The 19615-nt window shown below is 42.4% G+C and overlaps 1 protein-coding gene across 1 annotated transcript in view; it reads left to right on the top strand.

Annotated features, from left to right (window-relative positions):
• Positions 1-8719: 8719 nt before the first annotated feature.
• The window catches only part of LOC112559755 (soluble guanylate cyclase 88E-like), an 87957-nt gene continuing 77061 nt past the window's right edge, over positions 8720-19615 (top strand). The window contains 1 exon segment of the mRNA XM_025231142.1: positions 8720-11080. The gene's annotated coding sequence lies outside the window, so the exon portion shown is untranslated.

The raw sequence follows: 19615 nt of genomic DNA on the forward strand, positions 1-19615 counted from the left end.
GGTGCAGACTGCAAGGATAAGAAGGCAACACGTTTTTGGTGTGGGACATTTTTATGAGATACTACATACAGTGTTTATAAGTCTCGCACCAAGGAGAAATTGAGCAAAAATGTTAGTTGGCTGCGAGCAGGAGATGAGAGTTTTGAAATACCTGGTGAGTGAGGTAACGATACAATGCAGATCGTATCGTTATGATGCTCGGGGATAGAGGTGAGTTGTTTCCGTGCCAGACAGAGGTTAAAGACACTAGCATGTGTGTGTGTGTGAGAGAGAGAGTGAGAGAGAGAGAATAAAATACAAAATGAAAAAAGTAAGAGGAGGGGGGAAGAAGAAGAACACATTGTGTACATTAGTGTTTGTACGGATGAATATTAATATGCATGTGTGTATATTATGTCTGCATAAGTATGTGTTTGTGTGCGTGTGTGTGTGTGCCTATGTGTTTATGCAGATGTGTGTATGTGTATGTGTGTCTGTGATAATAGAAGACCGATAATAACAAAGAGAGAGAGAGAAGAGAGAAAACGGAAAATACACACACACAGACAGAGAGAGAGAGAGAAACAAACACAAGAAAGCGAGATTAACGAACGAAAGCAAGAAAAGAAATAAAGAGATCCAGCCAGACGGACAGACAGCCATTCATCCTGCCGGATAGACAGACTCTTGGAATGCCTGTTGCCCTCAAACAACCGTGTTTATAATTAACTTTCCATTCATAATTTTTCCCACCCCCGCCTTCAACCGAGTACTGATAATACGGTTTTATCAACAATAACAAATAAATTTAAAAAAATTCCGCCAAAAATCTCTTTAATTTCATCAACTTATTTAGGAGAAGGTTTATTTATAGCAGCACTATCTATCTTCTTACATTTCATCAAGGTGTGTGTGTTTATTTCCTCTAAGATGGCGTCTTTGTAAACACAGCATACGAGGAGATTGCATCTGTCTTTGGTGCAGCCAAGATGTACCGGCAGTGACATGTAGGTCAACCTCCGCCTCCTTTGACCTCTGACCTCGGAGCCACGAGCCTTCACCTTGGTAGCAACACGTGCCGTGTGCTGCACCTTTCCCTCTCGTCTCCACGCAGCGACTGTTTACATGCCGCGTGCCAGATGCGCAAACGCAGGTATATACTCCTGCGGGTACTGTCCGACATTTATTTCCCACCCGTTGCACCAGACACCAGGTCTGGCGGGACCGGAAGATGCACACGAGGAGTAGACTCGTCCTTCACTCATTCACAACCTGCCTTTTAGGGCACAAGACATTGGTTCATTCACCTGGTGCCAAGAAGAACAAGACAAAACAACAAAAATACAGAGAAATGAGAGGATATTTGTTTTACCAAAATTGAAAACAAAGAAAATTGTCGGTATCTTTAAAACAAGCAAAAAAAAAAAAAAAAAAAAAAAAACAAACAAACAAACAAAAAAAAAAAAAAAAAAAAAAAAAAACAACAACTGAACATAATCTTTGTTTCAGCATTGTACGAGTGTTGGACACTGAAGACAGGTGTATGAGCAGTGTTTCATAAATGTTCAAACTGTCAGCTGGTTTATAAAGGTAAGTAGATGATGTTTCTGCGAGTCCACTACACGGTTTGCTGAAGCTCACTAGGGATCAGCTCAAACAGAAGAAGCAGAAGCCGGCTCCGTGAAATCTTTTAGAACCTTGGCACAATCTGTTGTCTGCTGACATCTCCTAATATAAAAGTTGAAATATATATATATATAAAATAATGTACAATGAGCAGACGACTAACTCCACGAAGATTATGCGCCAAACCGTCCATTTTATTTCCGGGGGAAAAATTTTCTTCGGACTGCTGGAATGGTCACAGGTAGTCAAAGAATGTCCATCGTACCCAGAGACTCATCTACGAGTTCATCGAATTAATTTCTGTGTCGTTCTGCTCTAGTCGGTGGACTTAGGTGTCTTAAATTAGATTCGAACTCGATGACGTGCCATGAACTATTTATTATCCGACAAGAAACTATGGTTGCCAAACACAGAAACATGTTTTTAGCCCCATTGCATGCATACACACACATATACACGTGTCACATAGTCAGACAAGCAGCAAGAGAGAAAAAAATGGTAATTTCAAGCCCAGATAATTTTCCCAGTTGGCGAGGTACCCGCACTTCAAGTGATGCCATCAAAACGAGCAACGAGGTCAGCCTGACCCAACATCCGGTCCGGGGCCAAATTTCTCCCCCATTACGATGGTGTCACACCTGCTGCTGTAGCTGGAGCTGCCACCCAGGGTCCAAATGCCACACAGAACCAGTTCGCACGTTAAAACCTGCCTACCCGCGGTGCTCGGTGTTTTCGTCTAGATAAAGAGGATTAGCCAAGGCTTATTTTCTCGAGCGTGGCATTATAATTACACATGTTCTCTACACCTGACTCCAGCATCAAGACCAACCTATTGGGCTCAAGTAGCGGTTGTTGTTAATTATGATTCAGTTAGGTCTGAGGATATCCACCTGTCAGGGATGGGTACTTTCAGAGACTGTCTGGAGCCAAACGGGTGTTTCTCTTCCGTCGCTGCTGGTGGTGCCGGGAAATTAAGAGAGTAAACTGGGATTCAGTGGAAAAAATGTAATAGCAGGAGTTTAGAATATTGAGAGTGCATCATAATATCCCTTGACATGTTAGTCTGGTGGAGGAAGGGTTTAGGTAAAGTATGTGAAAGTATTTTAATATCATCTTGCCCTCACATGAGCACGTACGTGAGCGCGCGTACACACACACACTATCTCACACACATTCAATGTGTTTATACTTTCATTATACACATTATATATAATCATCGACATATTTATTATTAATAATCAATAATAATAAATGTAAAGGATTTGGAGTCAAATTGAATGCGCTATTCAAAGACTGCGGATGAGCCAAGAGTTTAAAATTCAAAGAAGAGATGAAATAGAAACAACAGTACACGCTCCACAGTGGCCAGACATGAACAAGGTGATGGACAATGATTGAGTGAACGAATCCTCTCCTATATTCATCTACTTAAAGACGTCAGTAGGGAGAAGCTCACTGATGGGTGAAGTTTATTTATTTCAGGTGTCGAAATAGTCTCCTGCTCCTCCCCGGCCTCATATGGCAGTTTTGTAATCCCTCGTTACCTGGGCCCTTTACTAAAGGGAGGGCAGCTAGATAACGAAGACAAGGAATCAGCTTCAGAGTTATGTCCCCTCTGCAGCAAACTGTAACCGCTTTCTTATTCTCGGACTGCCTCGTCGTTAAAGGATTCTCCGCCACTGGTGTCTAAAATGACAAATCACGGAAAAAGAAAGACATTTCACTAATAAAGCTTTAAAACGATCAATTGTATAATTACACTTTAAAGTTATAGGAATATAATATTAATGAATATATAAATTTATAAAACGATACTAGACGCATTTTGAGTCTGCGGCTTGTGGAGGAAGGGAAATAACTAGACATTTGTCACTAATTTTAGCGCGTCATGAGTTACGTACCTTGTCTTCTAAATGGTCATAAATCTTTACATGTTCTCATTTTTTAAAAAAAAAAAGTCAAGTATTTATTTTGTGCGCTGTTAAATACTGTAAATTTATTGTAAGCCGTAATTACACGCTAAAGGTTTTTGATAGGTCATTCGAGAGCGTTTAGGAGAAACAGACTTCTCTGTTTAATTAACAGAAAATTTAAAAATCCTAATAAAACAGTATGAAACAGTTAAATGTAATGTCTAGTAAATTTTACTCTCAATAAGCTACCAAATAAGTAAATAAATAAAAAAATAAATAAAGTAATTTTGAGCACTGAGATAAGAACTTAAAAATAGAAGTGTATTTCTATTACAGAAGTACAGAAGCTAAGTAATTTGAAAAAGCAAATTCTATCAGTAAAACGGAATAGATCTACTTTAAAAGAATTTAAAAAGCAGTGACTATTGTCACATAAAGTGATCAGACTGTCATTGACAAGAGGTCCAGCGTGGCCCACTCACCCCGACAACCTGTCCGGCACCTGGCCCATTAAGGTCACTGTCATCTTACATTCATCCTTAGGAACCGTGAACACTAATGAAGACCCAAACCTTGTGAGTTCACTAGATATCACCTCTCATAACAGCGGAGAAGGAACATAGAACACAAAAGCAGGGCATCGTACAAGTCTACCCCTGTCAGCAGGTGGAACATTTACCAGCTCCACGCTGTCGTTTGAGAGGACTGACAGGTGCAGCAAGCAGGCATTCCAACCTTAAATGGAAGAAAGGAAAGAAGACAATCTTTTAAGGTCAAAAACTGAAATCATGTGTCTTTCCCACCAGTAAAACAATATTCTTGCGCAAGATGGGTACATCAAATTAAGGTAAAAGTTAATATTTGTTCAGTTTTCGTAAAATAAATAAAAGGCAGAACTGCATGGCGTCTTGCGACAATGTCAATGTTGCTGTTCAAATTATGAATTCCCGATGTTCTTCAGAACCAGTCCAAAAAACATAACCCGACGGCCAGCTCTATGAACCGACATTAAATTCACAGAAAAAATATCAGTCCAGAGACAAGAAACGAATCCACGACCTTACAATTCTCAATGTTGTCTTGACAAATGGTTTCCCACTATGCTACTCGCTGTGGAGCTTAGCTTTGTGCCAAACGGTGCTGAGTGAGGGCAATGAACTTTTACACTTTGATGGCTATCTGAGGCCAGACTCAGGCCAGCTTTAGAGCTTTGGTGTGATGAGGGCAGGCGGCTTTAGCGTTGAAATGAGCCGACAGTTCGAGACTCAAGTCCAGTAACCCTATACTGCCCCCTCCCCCTCCCAACATCAATCAACTCTCTGTCACTGTGAACATAGAAACACTAGTTTCTGTCCAAAGTAGAAACGGGAACTTGAATTAAGTTTCTTTGTTTGAGCTGGCAAAAAAAAATAATATATATATATTCACGTGACTTTTACTCAAAAAAAATTACATTTCGATTTTTAGGTTTCGACAAGAGGGTGCTTTCACCTTGTAGGTCTTCGTATTTCATGTGATTTAAAAAAAATGGTTTGCATGTATATATGCTATTGGTCCCTCGTATTCCTTCTATGTGGTCTGCGCCGATGAAGTACAATTTTTTTGTAACTGACCGGAGTGGATGCTTTGGCAAGTGCATGCAGTCACGTGATGTGCTCTTCAGTCAGGACTGGTGCTTGAGAGCATGCACTTGTGCACGTGCGTCTGACATAAGGTGACAGCACGTGAGTGGAACGTAATGTGAGACGTACAAGTGAATGTGACCATTCCATTCAAATTCACTGCTAGTACTTTTCTCACATACATAAAAATTAAACTGTCTTTACAATGAAGCATGGGTGTATCTACCCTGTTACGACTGAAAACAAATAAAGATAAAAATGGAAATTATCGTAAGCTATTTATTCAGGTGTAGACAGAGTAACTGAAAATCCGACGTAAACAACGCGCACGTAGCTGTCTCGATTCGCATGATGACCTCAAGATCACGACAGGGTCATGACCCCAGCTGTCAGGGAGGGTATGCCAGTTCGATTGTTCCAGTCGTCTATGGTGTCAGCTGACCAGCTGGTGTCTTTGAGCTTTTAGCGACGTAAATCATGATTATGAGTTAAAGAATTGACTTTTCACAAATGTGGTTGAGCATCATCCCTGCCAGAAATACACGCGCACTGACTATTGTGAGGGCATTATGATGAAGTAAACCATTTGGCTGTCAGGGAGGCGAGAAAGACTTTGGCAGTGTTTGTGTCTGGCTCGATACGAGAGCGGGATGTGAATCCAAAGAAGCCATGCATACCTTTGTTTACAAGGAGTATGGAGAAGCTTCAGCAACAATAACCAACCCCCACCATTATCGACCCAGGGAAGGACCACGATGACATGGAGGCAATTCGAGGACGTAGTCAGAGACAACACATCAGCAACATTTGGGGTAGATTGTGTGTACATAAAGATGCTGCAGAGATTCTTTAACTCGTACTTTCCTCGTTCTGTGTCCTCTTCTACAGAATGATTATTTTAATAACTTTTAACACATCATCATCATCGCTACAGCCACTACAGGTATAGAGATATGGGGAAAAAAATATGTAGGGGAAAAAAAATCTACTGGGAACCATACTTGATCGAGGTCTGATATTCACTTTCAGTTGGTTCAACGATCTCTTTGCCATTTTTTCAGCTGAAGAGAAATGCGAGTCTCAAATATAGAAACTATAAAAAGAACGGCATCGATCAGCACTTTCAAGGGGAGGGGAAGGAAGGTGAAAATGAAGTCGATGAACACCACTCCTGCTGTACAAGTGTTGTTCGGTAATTTCACGGCGGACTATAACTGCCTACTCCGGGTGGGGCCCATTACCGCAGACTAGAACACTGCATGTTTCCGGATGCTCTTGCGACATATAGAGACAGGCTACATCAGAACTAAAAAAGAATGCAAAAACAGAAATCTGTGGAAAAAAAAATCGGTATTCCTGCTTGTGGCGGACAAAATGCGATTTGTCCTTCCATCACTCAAAGATTAATCAATTGTGTTATGCATCGCCATTGCAGGTGCCTGTTACTTTAGCATTTCACATTCTCTTGGTCCCGCAACTTTCAGATTTAACTCAAAATATAAAAAGCTTGGCTTACCCAGCAACCTTGGATCGAGTGGGATGTGTTTGTTCACTCTGTTTATCTGCACTTCTAAGAATGGAGAAGAACGGTAACAAGAGCCTCATGTTGTTCTCGCAGTATCTGATGCAGGTGAGTTTTACAGAGTCGCGCAGATAAAATTTCATAAATGTGTGGAAAAAATAAAGAACGCAGATCAAAGCAAAAAAACATTGCTCAAACATTCTAAAGACAAATAAATAAAAAGCTCAAACACTCAATCACACACATGCGCGTGCACACACACACCCGCACACACAAGCAAACGTGCTCGATCAACTTTTCCTAGTGGGAGAAATTGATAAAGTTGATTAGCAGGCTACTGTGATGAAGATACACTAATAAAGGGATGAGAAAGTTGGGGAAGGGGTTTAAAGAGAGATTAACACGGGTACTGCGCAGTTAGGATGCCAGTTGTCGATCGTGCCTCGGGCAGCTGCAGGATCAGGGGCTGATGATGAAGCTCTGTCGGAATAATCGGTCATTCGCACCCAACTGCACCCCACCCGTACCCCACTGCACCCCACCCGTACCCCATTGCAAGCACCAACTCAAAGCCTCGTTAAGCCACCTAAAAGAGAGGAACATGATATCTGCCGATGAGGAGTGCGGACAGCGCGTGATGAGGATGAAAGTGGGGCTCAGCACGCGCCCTGAGGAAAGCAGGAAACAACAGCTGATGACAAAAGCAGAATGTAAATGCATTGTAGTGTCGAGTTACTGAGCTCGTTCAGTCGACATTATGACTGCAACAGACGGATTTTTACCAACGAATCCTTTGGATCAACAAAGTTTTAGCTTTTTTTAAAATGACACTGGTCCTTTTTTTTAAAAAAAAATCAGTTCGTTCTTCATGGCCATCAGGTCACATGCTGATATCCGCAAGCATGCCCCTGTAAAGCAAACAAACAAACAAACAAACAAACAAACAAACAAACAAACAAACAAACAAACAAAAACCACACACTTAGGTAACCCTGCTTTCAGTGTTAAACGACAAAGCAACACTTAACAAGAAATAAAGTTCATTGAAAAATGACACCCGGTTATCGAAATCACTAGAAATTATATAATATTCAGAATAAAATAAATTTATAATCATATTAACCACATTCAAAGTTTGCAAGTCTGTGTGCCTGTCTTCTTTGATTGATATCTTTGTTTTTCTTTTAGTAAAGTAGTGTTCTTTTTCCCTTTTTGAAAGAAAAGTAAGGCTAGATTTTAAAAAGTATAATTTTTGTTTATTCCGTTGCCCTCGTAAATAAAGATTTGTCATTTGTCTCTCTCCCCCCATATCTCTCGGGTGCTCTACCTTTTTTGTACTTTGTGAAGAATTACATCTCAAGCATTGGACCTGGGGTAGGGGGACACAAAGTCTTATGATGTTGTTGTTGTTGAGGGGACAGCTGCCCCACTTGCCCTCCTGGTTCTTACAACCCTGACAGCCAACAGTCAAACTGATTAATTAGGTTGTGAAGGTTGTTTTGTGTGTAAACAGACCTCTCCTCCTGGAAGTGTTGATGAGTTGAACCTCTAAAAGCATTTGCATGCACAGACACAGCTGCTGAGTTAATCACTGCCAGTCACGCCGTGTAGTACACTGTCACTCAGAGAGAAAACACGCACACACACACTGACATTATCTATCTACCCCCTTCTCTTCCACGACCGGCCTCAACACCCAATAATTCAACAAAATATCTAAAACCTCTTTCATAATCCAGGGAACTGTCTGCCCACTTGTCAATTCCTCATCTCCGCCCATGTCTGCACAGTGCCATCTCTCTGCTGACGCTTGTGTTTGTTGTTGTTGTTGTTGTTGCTGCTGCTGTTGCTGTTGTTGTTGTTGTTGTTTCTTTCCTACACAGCGCACTGAACTCGCTCCACACCAGGAAAACACGTTCTACAAATTTAATTATTATTGTTATTAGCTTCGATTATCTTCCCTAACATAGAACCCCCTACCGCCGGCAGAACGAGGCGAGCTTTGATGTCTGTGAGTGTTTTACACCGGGTGGGGGCGAGGGGATGGGTAACCACACGTCTGTTGCGCACATAAGCCACACGCTGTCCTCATTAACGCCCTGGCTGGTTGTTTGTTTTTTGTTTGTTTATTTCTTTTTGTATTTAATAACATACTAATCCCAATCTTACGACAGTTTTTTTCGGTCATTTGTTAGGTTCGCTTTTTCCCGACATCCGTTTCGGCGCGCGCAACCCTTTCCCACCGCTCCCTTTGCTGGAAATCCCTCAACGAAAACTATCTTCAGGCACGGCACCGCCTTGACGAGGAAGGGGTTAGTGAGGTGGCTGGTGGGAGGAGATGAGGAGGGAGAGGCGAGGGCGAGGAGGAAAGCGGCAACGTCCTCGGCAGTTATCTCTCTTTGGCCGCAGCATCTTTACAGACTGGCGAGTGTTGGGGGGAGAAGCCAGGATGAGGAGGCAAGTAGCTGCGTGTGTGTGTGTGGAGGGTGCAGGAGGGGAACAGCTACTTCATCGTACAAGTCTACCCCCGTCTCTCTCTCTCTCGGGTGTGACGTAGCGGGAGGGACACGCACACACACGCGCGCGCCGAGTCTTGAAGTTGTGGACTGAACTCGAGTGAGCATGTCAGGCGTCTGCTGCCCGCACGCGGGGTGTGAATTCCTCACTTCTGTGATTCCTTCTTTCTGTGAGAGCACGTGCTAGACACAAACCTGGATGTTTGCAGTGACAAGAACGGACAAAGAAACAGAAGCTTGTCGTGGAAGTCGTCCAACTACTTCAACAGTTCCGCAGTAAGAATGTACGAGAACTACTTGTCTTTGCGGTGCCTTGAAAACCCTTTCCCTTTGAAGAAAAAAAACCTCCCACAAAAGATCTCTACATAACGGTATAAGTGTGAGTTTGTTGAAGATATAACTTGTCGAGGTCTGTAATGTCGCTATCATACCGTCTGCAATCGTCAAACACTTCCAACTACTCGACGAATAATTAAAGACATGATGACTATCAGCAGGGTGGTTAACATGTGTGTACAAACAACACTGTTTTGAAGTCTACTGCAAGAATCGATAGCTTCCCATCGAAGTGACAATAGCAACCAGGTAAATAGAGTGTAGAACTCTGTTTCATAACAGGTCTAACAACATCAGCAACAATGACATCAAAAGGAGGATCCACCCGCTGTCGGCTCCAAGCGAACTGATCACAAACATGAGAGAAGAAACAAATCCATGGCAACGGCAGTTTTGACTCCTCGTGCTCGGAAAGAAAGAAAAAACTGCGGAAGGACGGCTGTGGAACTAGTGTAGGTCGTCTCATCCAAACCGTGTCCACCTGCTGAAATTTTGGGGTTCTGAGTTCGGATCCAGCAATTTCACCTGGTTAGGTGGTAACTCTGGAGAGTACTGCAGCACAAACAAGGTAGCGATGACTCCGATACCCTGACAGAATCAAGAGTAAATTATTCATGAAGACTGTGATGTCATGTTTACTGCTTCTCTAAGGGATCGTTTGTTCAAAGGAAGAAAAATAAAGTGGCAGAGGTCAGATGAGTGAGTCTGGAAGACGAGCACTGTCTGTAGAGATAAACATTGTCTTGGTGACTGCTGTGAACTTTTTTTGTGATTTATATGTCTGGAGCATCGTGAGATTCTCGAACTGACGTTGTGTTCATTGTTTGACTATGCGAAAACCGAGCGTTTTCCGAGAGTCAGAAGAGTGGACACTGAGAACTGCTTCGAAAGATCGCTTGGACATGGACAAGTAGCCGACTCTGTGTAGCACAGCAACGACTAACCAATGCTATTTGTGACTGCTTCTACTCACCAGAACCATTTTACACACGTCACATAACAATTCCCACTGTATACATGCCAAGGCTGAAACAAACCATTGTTAGCCCTCCAAGACGGACACGGTCGTCGCACACGCACACAGGACTATCATGGCTTGTGTACAGACTGCAACCCATTGTTGCTAACCTTGGCCACAGGTCCTTGGCTTTTTCTTCAGGGAGAAGGACCGTCAGTCAGTAATTTGACCAGTGGGCCGTCAATCACTGGCTTCACGGTTCATCGAACACATCTCGGGGACAAAACACACAAAAGGCCGGCCAGTGGTGTGTAACGGCGAGGTGAGATGCCAGTCGTATATACATAAATAACCACAGATAAATACAAGCTTGCCAGTCTTCACTGAAGTGGGTATCGAAGCCACTTTGTCCGAGGCTCGAACCACCCTCCAGTATGGGCGGAACGGTTTGTACCGGACACTTGCTGTCACCTTTGTGGACACAGGTCTGACAGCCCGGGGCACACCAAGTGTATCTCCATATCCAACTGATTTTGGAGGACTTTATTGTGTGTTTGTCGAGGATACTTCCACAAGCTACACACACACACTTCGTGACGACGCCTCAGGTAAAAATGTTTACAATTATTTCCTTTCCTTTGCATACTGCATGAAACAGTGTTTGTGTTTGCAGGCAAGAAGTGTGGATACAGAAAGAACAATATATTTGCATCGATTTTTACTTTTCAGAAAGAAATAGAATCCACAATCAATAAAAAAAGTTGGTATTCGGAAAAATAGAAAAATGTAGACACATCCTGCGCAGGTGTGAGGTTCGCTTTCATAATCCAACGATTTATCACTTGTATCTGACATTTTCACAACCACTCGCAATAGTTTTTTTTTCATTTTAAATCTTATTCATTTTCACAGAAGCTTTTTTTTTTTTTTAACAATATTAGTTCTCAAAGCGCCCGAGAAGGGGAGAGGGTGAGATAGAATAGGGAGAGAGAAGAATTGAGAGAGAGAGAGAAGAATTGTGAGAGAGAAGAATTGAGAGAGAGGAGAGAGAGAAGGCGGGAGTGGGAGAGGGGAATGAGGAGGTAGGGATGATGCGTTCCTATTTCTGTTCACCGCAATACAGCGCTAGAGTTTCGTCCCTTGCTATAACTTTGTTTAATGTGTCGTGCGGCTGATTAGCGCTCATCGTATGTCGATTACTCCCGAGGGTCAATCATCGATGCAAAGCCCCGAAACCTTCCTCCATCGGCAAGTTAATAAACTCATCAGGGTTTGGTTTACCGAGACACTTCCTCACACAAAGTGAGTTTGTTAAGAACACTCGTCCAGCCCTCGATTTCCATTTTTTCTCAGATTCTGTATTTAAAATTTTGATTCGTACGTCCTTCTCATGGCGGGTACTTGAAGCTTTGCATCAGCTGCATGAGAAAAAAATATTACAGGTAGACTAGTACCCAGACATTACTTAAGGACAGAAGGTTCTCGAGGTACACACTCTAATCTGTCGATGTACACAGTTTCTGAACCACGGCAATAAATTGTCATTTGGTAAGTAAAGACTTTCCGGGGATGCACGTGACAGCGTAAATGAGCTCGGCAACTACGTGGCACGTAAACGAGTTTGCCAGACGACAGCCCAACATAATGCTGCGATGAGCAGAGCATTAGGCAGGTATAAAGACAACTCGACTCCGCTAGTCTCTATTGAAATTATCGACACCAGGACAATGCACTCATCCGGCTTGTGCCGCAAAGACCTCCATCAGGACCAGCTGGCGTCCTTGGCAACGGGGCAGGGGTGAGGGAGTGAGTGATGTCGACATTAGGAGGATTTGATGAGAATGTAGGAGAGTGGGGAGGGGTGAAGAAGGAAGATGACGAGGTGCTGCAATCTGTTCCTGGATAAGGAATAATTGGAGAAAACTTAGCATCAACCCATGTATGGAAGCAGACGCGCTCACACACACACATGCGCGCGCACACACATTTGTCCTTCCTTTAACGCCAAAGAAAACTGATACCCCGATGTCCATCTTCTACAACCGAAGTCTGTCAATATTGCTTTTCTAGCGCCCCCTACATCCTAAAACTGCATCTCAGTAGCTAATGACCCCACTAGTACCCAGAAACTCAAGCTGATGACCCCACTACCTTCTGAAAGCATTCTACACCCTAAACAGTTGATGGCCTCAGTAGTATTCAGACACTATTCTCCACTCCAAACAACATTTGGCCTCGATAGCATTCAGACAGCATTCTTCAACAAAAGCAGATAACGACCCCAATAGCATTAAGAGGTCATTAGGAGGGTCAAACAGCGGGTGGCTCCACACGCATTAAGGGGTATTCTGGAATCCAAACATCTGATTATTCCACGAATTTCCGAGATCATCCCGAAACTCAAACAGCTGATGAGTTCGCAAGCATTCAGAGAAGATTCTGCATCATAAGCAGGTGAATCCAGTAATATTTAGAGTAGTCTACAAATAAAACAGCCGATGACCCCACTAGCATTCAAAAGTATTGTCGAACTAAAACAGTCGATGTTTCCACTTACATTCAGAGAACATTCTACATCGCGATTATCTGATGACCCCAGTAGCATTCAGAGAACACTTTGCACCCCAAGCAGCTGATAACACCCTAGCATTCAGAGAACAATCCTCAATGTAAATAGCTGCTGACCCCACCAGCATTTAGAGATCATTTGGCGGTGCCATTGTCTGACGGCCATACTACCATGGGGAGAGAACTCTGCTGTCCAAACAACTGATGTCTCACTGGCATTCAAAGAGTTTTCTCAATTCCAAACAACTGAGCATTCAGAGAGCATTTGGCCACCCAGACGACTGGTGGCCCTCTGTTACAATCCTATCCGTTCCTCGTCATGGCGAGACTACAAAACGTATCTCGACTTCAGGCAGGACATGAGAGAGAGAGAAAGAAAGAAAGAAAGAAAGAAAAAATAAAGGTAGCACTTTGGGAATCGCTGCATGTGTCTCACTCATGTCCAACTCCCCAGTAAACCTTTAATGAATATCAGGACGACCTTAGGTCTCTGGAGGTTCGCTTGAAAGTGATTTGCAACGAGCAGCCCGCCCTTTGATCATCACCGCCTTTACAGGAGCCAGTCTCTGTGGCACCACTTAGGCGCCCTCGCCAATTCCAATCCATTTTTTTTCCTCCAAGATGTTATTAAATGGCTATCACCTTTTTTGAGACGATTGTAGACATTTCTTGTGCTTTCCAATCAACTCACTAAATAAGGCTTCAGAGAAACCCAGTCAACTGATTTTTTTGAAAAGTTTGGAGTTAACGGGAGATAAAAATAAACCTGTTTAGAATCTCAGAAAGAGTTTAATCATTTTAAAATTCATTAATTTTTTTCTGTTGATATATAAAATGGTGAAGATTATGTCGGGTGTTGTATTTAATAAGTCAAATTTCACGGGACTCTTTCGTGATAATTCGTCTGCTACAACAAAATGTCGTTGTGCGTCACGTGACTGTATGACGCGCGTGTCACGTGTTGTGTCGAGAGGACGTCTGCTACAAACTGCCAATGAAAGATCGGAGGATGCTCCAAAAATACAGTTTTCATCAATTTCCAAAGGACAGAAATTCGAGGAGAGAGTGGACGAAAAAAATGGAGAGACTCGACCCCGAAACCAACCCGCGTGGGGAACATAAAGACTCGGACAACGAGTGGTTACAGCAGTTCGCAATGTTTTACGATCGTGACACGAGTGAGCGAACAGCTGACAGCTTCTGTCCGATTCAGTTCTTATTCTTCTTCAACATAAAGAAGTTGCCACGAAAAAGAAAGAAGGATGTATCCGACAGATGATCTTCAGTCGAGTACAACATAAACAGGTCAGTGTCAAGGGTGCTACTAGTGCTAGTCAGCAAACAACGCTTCTCATTATTATTATTCGACATTCCGATGTGTAGACACTGCATGTACACAGCATTAAAATTATTATATTGTACTCATGTCAAACATATGTGAAATACATAAATATTTTAATCAAATGCCAGGTCGAAAATATTAAAATTCTACTGTATCATGAAGGTGTGTCGAAGTACTGATGTAATCAAGATACACGTGCTGTGAAAAATTCGCTGTATTAGTAAAAAAAATTAAGAAATAATTACTTGTCAGGTGTAAAGTGTTTTGGTAGTGTAAGTACACCAGAAATGTCTACAACATTCAATGCAGGATGATAATATACGAAACTAAAACACTCGTTCACTCACTTCCGGTGGACACATCGACTCGTCCTACCTGCTCTGTCTTTAAGCTGCAGCAGCACTTTCTTCGTCCGATGATTCCGATGCTTAGTCGGTCCCATCGTCAACTGATGAGAAAGGTTCAGACTGAAAAAAAAAACAACTGGATGTTGATGGTGAGGACACCTCCGATCTTTGTGTTGAGATGTTAGCAATGGCGGACTGTCAAAAGTTTGTCTGCTTCTAACCCAGGGAGGTCTGGCTGTCAGTGTAAATGTGTCAGCGACGGCAAGCACGGGTCATATACCCCGAATATGGTCGATTTTTATAAACATCAGCAGCTGGTTTGGTGTTGATTAGTATTAATAAGTAAGACTCACCCACTTCTCTGTGTTGTTGTGATTTGCAATCATAACTAAGAGGATTTTTTAAACCTTTTTTTCCTCCGTCGTCATAACATTGTTCGTCTCTTTCGAGGGCAACAAAGAAAAACTGGGATTGAGAGAGAGACTGCGGGGGTGGGGTGGGGAGAGATAGAAAGAGGAGCGGAAAAGAAGTAAAAAGAAAGAGAGGGCAACAGTCTCACAAAACCTTAGGCTTCAATTTGGAAAAATAAAATATTCACCCTGAGTATATCTCAGAATGCCCGTATCTTCCTGAACCTAGCTACTCTGACCTTGAACTTTGTTTTCTTTGTTCAGAAAGGTCTTGAACGTATCTGGCTACGATAATGAATGAAGAAAATGTTAGAGCTCCGCAAGAAACACGAGCATCCCTCTATGTGTGTGTGTAAAACGAGCAGTAAATACCCTGAAGAATGTGGTCTGTGCCTGTTTTTGGCAGTTGAATGATTAGCTAGCATCCCACCGGGCAGAAATAAACTCGGTTCGTGCGATCCTTTGAGTTCAAGGCGAGTTTACACTACCTCCGGCGACTTTGTGATTGACATGAGCTGCATCCACCCTCGTCTCTGTAAGCTCCTAGTTATCTCGTCTGTCTGCTCCTACCCCTCTCCTGCACCAACTGCCATGAAAAAACAAGTGAGAAAATTTACACCTCTTATTTTTTCAGTTGTATGCGATTCCCATAAATTTTCCTATTCCTAAGATGGATCGGTATAATATATGAACAGTTTGTTTTTTCTCTTCTCTCTCTCACAGCGAACACATTGTCTCTTCATCATGAAGTACACAGTCATTAAACGACTGTAAATCAAATAAGCGGAACTCTTGTAGCATTCTGTAGCACTCCATCTCCATAGCAACATCAGCAACAAGTGTACCATGCAGTAAGTAATGTATGACACCAGCAGGTACTTGGAGCTCTTTGAGGAATTCCTCGCAATCCTGAACGAGAAGAACAGGATCATGGTCGTTACAGTGGCGGTTGGCAATGATTCATCTAAAGAAAATTGTCTCTGAACATGTATTTTTTTGTTGTATCCACGTGGGAAGCGAAGAGCAAGTGGAGGGAGACAAGGAATGGGGAAGAGATGAAGTGGAGCGGCAAGAACAACCCACTTGTGTGAAGTCGGCATAAATTTATTTGTTTTTTTTTTCTTTGTCTGCTCCCAAAGGAAGTGCATCAGTTTTTTTCCCGAAGATGATGGGAAAAATGCTGTCGTGTGTTGTACGTGGGGTCCTGGTTGTAGCCGTTTGTGGATTGCATCAGCCTCGTGGGTTTATACCATAGGATGGGAGGAGGCCGTCCTCTTGAAGTGGTCCGCTCGTCCCCAACCTTTTCTTTGTTCTTTCACAACAAGTCGGATCCACTTCCCCTTCCGCATTTCTGCCGCCTTTTTTTATCCCTCTTCTCTCTACCCTCCCTGTTTCTCTCTCTCTATATATACAAAGTTGTATCAGTCATTTATCTATATATATATATAGAACTGTGTGTCTGTCACTCTCTATTTTTCTGATTGTGTACCTCTCTAGGTATCTGTTTCTCTCTGTGCCTCTATGACTGTCTATCTGTGTGTGTGTGTGAGAGAGAGAGAGGGAGAGAGACTGTGTATCCGTCTGTATGAATGTATATCTGTCTCTATCTCTTTTATGCACGCACACACACACACACTTGATGCACGCGCATACATATTCATCTTTACCATTTACGCATGAAATTTTTATTGATTTACTTATAATTTGTTTATTATTTAAATGTTCTCACTGTTCGAAAAAAATTCTAAAACTCGTGGTTCGATATCCATGTGGCGCAGTAAATGTTCCCTAGTCAACCCACCTGTCAGGAACAAATACCTGACTCACTAGAGGGTTGGGGAAGGTCAGGCAGTGAGGTGGAGAAAAACTAACCCCGAGGTAAAAGTGAAGAGGAACATCTCTAACAAGAGGAATCGCTCCCCTTAGAAAGGTTAACGAGTGACCTTTACCTTTATAACATAATTAGAATCAATTGTCACAAACTGTTCTCACAGACACTTTACGACAGTTGTACTTTAGTTCCACACGTGCTGCACGATTTATTGAGGAAGCGGCCTGTGGATCAGATCGCACTTTAGAAAACAAGATTAAGCCTCATGATGCAAGTTATTTGTTTATTTGCTTTGGCTTGTCCTGTAAGCGGGACATTGCCGTTGACTGGGTCTTTGTCTGATTTCCACCAGTGACAGTAGAGTACACTCGTCTTTCAACTCGAGCGTGGCGAAAAAAAAATGAAATAGTTTCTCTTAAAAAATAGGATAGATCTCCATGGATATAATAAGATTAGAAATGGAATTAAATTATAATTTCAAATAATATTGATGTTGGTAACACGGTTTATCTGAAGCCTACTCTTCCTTGGACAGACATTTGCATCAACCCTATGGACAGACAGACAGACAACACCAGGTGTCACGGGTGCACAGCACCTATCAAGGTCTGATATTTTAAATAAGGTTTGAACACATTATTTGGTGGGTTGAGTTCATTACCATCCCTAAGAACCGGACAACCTGGACGACCTGTCCTGATGTGAACAGAATACATTGACAGTCTCTGTTGGGAGCCTGTGGGATGTCATATTCACACAGATGGCATGAAGGGTGAGTTCTCTAGGTGAGTAATGCAAGTCATCAATAGGTTTTTCCGCATCCTCATAAAATGGAGTCAATCGCCATCTTGTACCGGAAAAGCTGGGAAGGGAGACGTCGCTATTATTTTCCTCATCGTCACCAATATATGGATGTTTAATATAGATATATATTCAACAGGACTATGCACTTATTATTCGAGTGAATAGTTGCAGGAGCATGGATACAACAACTTGTTTCGCTTTAAATATCAGTTTGAAACTCGTGAGCATGATTTCAAATATAAGAGCACTTAATTACCTTCCTTGATTATGATTTTTTTAAAATGTCTGTGGTTATTCTCGAAGTTGTGTGTAAAATATCAATTTATTACAGTCACTAGCAAGCGCCTCTCTTTCGATTTTGTCGATCAAAGTTTTTTTTCGGACGAGCAGTTTAACAGGTTAGAGAGTTAATAGATTGAGTGGACGACTTTTCAAAAATTACTTATATCCACTTAACATCCGAGGCGAAGAAGCATTTTCTCACGTTGCTAAACTATTATGGGAGAGTTATCACTCGGCCACCACGCAAGATATGGCGCAACTGTTGCCTACTTCCGGTCCGGGTATTCTGGTGTTTAACGATGGCAGCGGCCTGAGAACTGGGACTGAAGCTTCAGAATTTCTTTTCCCCCCAGCCTCCCACCTCATAAAAAAAATCTTGCTTTTACAAGCCTCTCCTTTTAGGCAGAATCTGTTAAAAAGGATTTCTGACAAAGGCCTGCTTGTGCTGGTGGCAGTCGCACACAGAAGTGGCTTATCTGGACCACCTGGCTTGGATTGGAATCGCGCGCTGGCTTGTGTAGGTTTTTCAATACTCACTTGTCCACTAGAGGGAGCAGCTACAGATACAGGATTGACACGTGTAACACAGGAAGTTTTGGGCTGCTCCATTAATAGAAAAGGGCGGATACCGGTGTTTGCAGCAGTTCACGATTAAAACGAAAGCCAGACGGACGATAGATGAAGGATGATAATCTCATCAGATTTCAATTTTACCTTCATTTTTCTCTGTCCACAACTTTTTTTCCCAGTACTTGAGATCTTTTTTTTTAGCATCTCTTTATTTTTTCTTCGCTCTCTCATTCTTTTATTCCATTATTTTTTCTTTTCTTTCCCTTTTTATGAACGTTGGAAAAGAAAAAAGCTTATAAGGAGGAAAAGTGCAATGATGCTATATTTAGTTACAGGAAACATGTTGGCAGAGCAACTTATTCATGCGATACAGTGCAGCCAGGTTGTAAGAAATCACAAAAATTGTAGTGTAACATATCGACTACAGCTCCACCTGGCGGCAGGCATTAAGTGAAGGAAAGAACTTTGTCTGGGTATAAGAAAACCGACTTGCCATGTCTTTTGAATTTTCCTTTCATCTACATCATGGCAGCCATGCGTCCGTCATCAATATTTTTTAATATGTTCTCTTTGACCTGCCGGTCATAAGTCTTATCACAAACCGTTTTATGAAAGGTCGTCAGCAGTTGAAAGGTCACGGAGATGAAAGCTCTGTCTTTCCATACTATTAAAGGAACAAGGAGTTCCACTTGCGAGAAGAGAGAAGAATGCTGGCGCCGGTTCCTGCCTGCAGCGGTTGACTCTCGACAGTTCTTGTCGCCAAGTGTCTTAAAAGCATCTGGATGGTGGTTAGCCTTATGGTTGTGCTTACTGGAGTAAGAGAAGCAGCCGGTTGTCAAGGTATGTGGTCTTTTCAATGTTCATGCTTCAGGATGTTGTCTGTTCATGATGGCGAGGACGGGAGTTGAGGATGAGGCATCAGCCCTCGCGTCGAGCTTTGGTGTGCGCCGTCAAGACATCATGAAAACTATATTTGTCTCAAGGATGGT

The sequence above is a fragment of the Pomacea canaliculata genome, linkage group LG3, assembly GCF_003073045.1.
Source record: "Pomacea canaliculata isolate SZHN2017 linkage group LG3, ASM307304v1, whole genome shotgun sequence".
NCBI lineage: Eukaryota > Metazoa > Mollusca > Gastropoda > Architaenioglossa > Ampullariidae > Pomacea > Pomacea canaliculata.